The following is a 5,128-nucleotide window of genomic DNA, read 5'->3' as shown; positions in this document are numbered from 1 at the left end:
GTCATGTAGTCAATGGCACATTATACAGTTTCTTTATTTTCTCCATTACTCTGTTTCACACATCATCCTGTTGTATTTTGGACATACATGTCTAAATAAGGGCAGAAGAGTACCCATAAGATACTTTCCTTTTCCTCCTTCTCAGCAGTTCTGGTCAAAGATATTTTAGTTTGAGAAAAGGTTAATATAATTGACTATTGGAAGGCTATCTATAGATTTTAGTAGGAAGCAGCACATGTAGAAATAGCATGCACTTCGAATTCGAACCGAAATCCAGATACTCTCTTTAACGTACTAGCTGTGTGATCCTAGACAGCAGTTAACCACTTCGAGCCTCACTTCCTCTATTGTAGAGAGACTACTTATTACTTCATAAGGTGGTTGTATCAGTGCATTAATTTTCTCTGTATATAAAAAGCCTAGCAAGTTCCCAATAAGTGTTAGTTTATTTCCTAATATCTCCCTTGTCTCCTATTAACATAATAAGATCAGAGACCAAAGCCATTAAAATTTAATTCTTTAATAAAGTATAGAATTATATTTACTATATCAATTAATTAAGACAAACAGGTTTACTTTCACATTTAGATTATAGGTATAGGAGAGGAGAGAGAACTGTGAAAGCTTAGTGCCAAAAAAATACTTGGGGAATATTTAGGCCAAACTCTTTCTTTTGTAAGAGAGGGGGGAAAAATCTGAAAAACTGTATTAGAATAGTTTACTACAGAAGATTCTTAAAAATAGAAGTCATAATAAAAACTAAGTCAGCCTTCTGTCTTGGCTAACAGCTTAAACTTCTTTGAGAGGAAGGCTAGGCCAGGTATCTCTATAGCCCTTCTAAATCTTGGGTCCCCTATCACTAATCTATGAAGTTTTTTGATCTCTAAATTGTTTGTTGCTACCTCGATTGTGCAGCCATTCTTCTATATTAGTAGGCAGGAAAAAGGGCTCAGCTACAATATGCCTAATGTACTTTGAGAAGTCTTTCTCAAAGTGGAATCTCTATTAAGGTGGGTGCTAAATCAGATTCTTTAGCCCAGAGCCTAAGACTCTACATATGAATATGTTTCCTGAGTGATTCTCTTTATTTTAAATAAATTCTCCAGTGATCGAGGATCACTGTGACTCAGGCACTTCACTTTTAACAATTTCACACATACTAACCCTCCTGACTAGGGTTTCAGGGAAATAACTAGTAGCTCATTTTACAGGCAGATTGTGACATGGAGCCTTTTTTTTCCCCCCTTTTTTCAGCTTTACCTGCTTTTTTTCAAGATACCACTAGATGGGGCCTTGTTTATATCCTTGTATCCTTGATTAAAGGGACTTCGGCAACAAAGGGCAACAAATTATCTCAGCTAAACTGAATAGTAAGCTTTGTGTACAGTCTTGGTGAACTATCCTTTTCAGTCAGTCTGATATACAAAAAGGCCTGACCTGATTTGTGACAAAGCTTAAACTTCATAGTACATAATCAGGCCAAATTATTGACCCAGTAGCACCAAATAGCTAACATAAAAGGTCAATCTAAAAAGGAAAGTAAGAATCAAGATTTGAATTTTGAATAAATAGTATTTGCAATCAGAGTTTCAAATGAAAATAAATATCAGCTATACTAGAAAGTGATTTTAAACTTTCTTACTAGTGTTGGGTAATTTTACTTACCAGGGCTTACATTTCCATTTGAACATACAAATAGAACTATTTTCATATGTGTGTATGTTATATGTTATGATGAGCTGTTGAGGCAAAAGTTTTCAAAATATATTGCCATGGTGACATGGCTTAAAAGAAAATCCATTTCTCCATTTCTTTTTTTCAGTTGTTTGACAGGGGTGGTAGAGAAACCATGGACCACTACGTACCAAAAGCACGCTTTATTTCAGTTGCCAGTAGTCTCAAAAGTAGGTTGTACAAGCAGGCAAGATGATCCAGTGGATTATGGGAAGAAAATACTAGAAATTCTACTAATTTTTCATCTGCAAAAGAGGAATTAAGCTTCACTAATATTTAATATGTGGACTGACACTGGTGCACACAGTCATTCATGAATCAGGTTTCATGTAATAAAACACAAAAGATCCTGAGGGGAAGAGTGGGTGTTACATGTGTAGAGGAGTTGGTGGGGATACAATTACTCTTCACTTTTACCATATTACAGCATTGTAGAGTAACTAAATCAATACCTCCATCACCTTTCAGAAAATTGAATTGTCACTTAAAATATTAGCATCGAGACCACACAGGTATATAACCAATCAGAATTAAGGTGAGAGGTTAACAGGTTACTTTCATCAGTCATGGCTTCAATCACTGTGATCCTGGTATCTTACAAGTCTTCTCTATTAGTAATAACACAGTATACTAATGCTTTTTTGCAGTGTTTAGGAAGAATGAGCATGTTTTCCTCGCTTGCTTTCGAAAGAACTACAGTCTGAAGAATAGAATTCCACTCTTTAACACCTAAAGAAAATAAAGGCAGGCCTGACAGTCTCAAAACTTATAAAATGCAAAGAAGAAAGTCAGAATTACTAACAAATGGAATATAGGGCTTGTAGTGTTTTGCATCCACACATATTTGTAAACTTTTAAGAATTTTAGAATTTTTTATATTTGAAACAAAAAGTGTGCATCAAAAGCAAGTGAATCAAGCAGAAGTTCTGGAAATGGTAATCATCTCAACTATGGAAGATGCTTGTGAGACTATGAAATAATGCTAAACATCTCACATCTAATCATATACTACATTATATATTTCAAATATGTTAAATTGCTTTCCAGCACCTTTCAATAGAATAAATTATGCTCTGCCTGAATTTAAGAAAAAATATCGCTTTCTGTATATTTGCCCGAAGCACAAACATAATTTTCATTTTGTAAATATATAATACTAAAAATCAAACATCCTTGAAAGTCCAGCAAAGTAGATTGTAAACCAGTAAGTCAAATCTGCTTTACTATCTAAATTCACTCAGTAATACAGCCAAAAATAGTGAACTTTGTTGGGTTCTAAAAGCTTCTGTGTCCTCAATAAAATACTAGTTTGCCAATTAATCACCAGTGGTCTTTAATAGCAATAAAAACCAATTTACTCATTTAAGAATTCTATCAGAGGTCCAAATATTATCCCATAGATTAGAAAAATATTAATAATTGGTCAAGGAGATTGGAAGTTGTTTTTCCCCTAGATTAGTTTTCCATACTTATAGTTATTAATATTCTTAAGCCATCTTGCACTTCCCTGGTGGTCCAGTGGCTAAGACTCCATGCTCCCAGTGCAGGGGGCCCAGGTTCGATCCCTGGTCAGGGAACTAGATCCCACATGCCGCAACTAAGAGTTCACATGCCGCAACTAAAGATCCCACGTGCCATGACTAAGACCTGGTGCTGCCAAATAAATAAGTATTAAAAATATATATATATATTCCTAAGCCATCTTGAGAAATCATTTGTTGGAAAAACTTTCATTAACCACCTCCAAGAAAGGGTTTCACCCCCAAAAAGCCAGTTGTGAACAATCTCGTGTCATTATTCTTTGAATTTCAGATAACAGGCTATCCCAGACTCTTCTTTTATAAAAATAAAAATGACAGCTGTCACTTCTTGAACATTTATTAAATAGTAGGCACTATGCTAAACCCTTCACATACCCTATGTTCACAATCCTGTGAGGTAGGTTTACTATCGTTAACTCACAGATAAGGAAAATGAGGCTACAAGAACTGAACTAAACTACAGTTGGCTGAGCCAACAGTTGAATCAGTTTAAATTCCAGAGTCCATGTTTGTAAATAATATGCCATAGTGCTTTCTATTCACAGAGCATCTGCCCCATTAACCACTCTCGGTTATCATCTTCCACCAGAGAGAACACACCGAGGGACTCAGCAAAATGTCCTGTAAGATGAGGGAAATGACTGATTTTGTCCTGGTAACGTATGACACCCATTTTTTTCCATATATTATTTTTATCATGGAACTCCACTAACTTTTCTTAAGCTAATGCCACCCACAAATCGGGCAAATGAAAGTTCACTAACAAGATTAAAGTGTTACCTTGGAGATTCTGGCTTGGTTAAATGCCATCAAACCCTACCTTCTTTGATAATCCTCCTGTGATGGTAAATGATGCAAGTGCAGTGACGATTTATCTAGATCCAGATTGCATTTATGATTAAATGATAAAAAGAATTCCTTTATCTTTTATTTGTTGGAGTAAAGAATATGTCTTAATTTTGTTTCTTCTCAGACCTTGCATAAAATTGACACTCAACAAATATTTGCTGAATAAATGATTGAACCTTCATCCTCTCTTCCCCAACTACTCCAATTCCCACGGGTTTCCTAACAGTCCTTATTATTCAGTGTTTGGTGCTTGGAGGAAAAAAATGTTTTCCTCAGTTTTACAATGGTTGGGAAAGAAAAAGGAGTAGAGTTATTGATTTGTTCCATCTGTATTCCTTTTCACTCAGGTTCCCCCAACATTGTTTAATTTTTTGCTGCTTTACACTGCTTTCCCACGGTCCCATATGTTGCTTCTCCTTCCTAACAGGAGTACAGTGTCTTTGCCTCCTTATTGTGTTTCATTTCTCCCACTAGTGGGCAGTGATTGAGTAAAGTTCCTGATCTCAAAGGTTAAGAAAATTAATTTTTTTTTTTTTTTTGGCCATGCAGCTTGCAGGATCTTAGTTCCCCAACCAGGGATCAAACCTGGGACCCTACAGTGAAAGCGCCAAGTCCTAACTACTGGACCACCTGGGAATTCCCAAGAAAATTCAATTTTCAGTCTCCAACTCCATGTACTGAAAACATGCCAGTTCTGAGGTACTCTGAACTCCTCAAAGAAAGTGTCTAACATTATGGTTCTCTGTGAAGAATACAATTCCCAGTCATATCTTTCCTCAGAGTAATATAAATAAAATCAGTTCTTACAATTTCTTTGACATACGTTGTTGCTAAACCCAAGCAAATGAGCAAGAAACTTTCATAAGCCCTTCCTAACGTCAGATATGAAATGTATTGAACCTGAAGCATTTATACAGGTTACAAAACCTATCCTAGTACCACGGCCCCAGAAGACAGGCATAAAGCACCCTCTGTGACTCGCTCTACTTTTTAAGGCCTATCTG

The 5,128-nt window shown here is 35.9% G+C and overlaps 1 long non-coding RNA gene across 1 annotated transcript; it reads left to right on the top strand.

The window, feature by feature from the left end:
- The first annotated feature begins 2,869 nt into the window (after positions 1-2,869).
- LOC132531845 (uncharacterized) lies at positions 2,870-4,937 on the top strand. Its single transcript, XR_009544241.1, has 2 exons — positions 2,870-3,930; positions 4,674-4,937. It is a non-coding gene; the product is annotated as an uncharacterized LOC132531845 (long non-coding RNA).
- Positions 4,938-5,128: the final 191 nt, after the last annotated feature.

Source organism: Lagenorhynchus albirostris, chromosome 13, assembly GCF_949774975.1.
Source record: "Lagenorhynchus albirostris chromosome 13, mLagAlb1.1, whole genome shotgun sequence".
In the NCBI taxonomy this organism is placed as follows: Eukaryota; Metazoa; Chordata; class Mammalia; order Artiodactyla; family Delphinidae; genus Lagenorhynchus; species Lagenorhynchus albirostris.
This window is presented reverse-complemented; position numbering and strand designations above follow the sequence as displayed.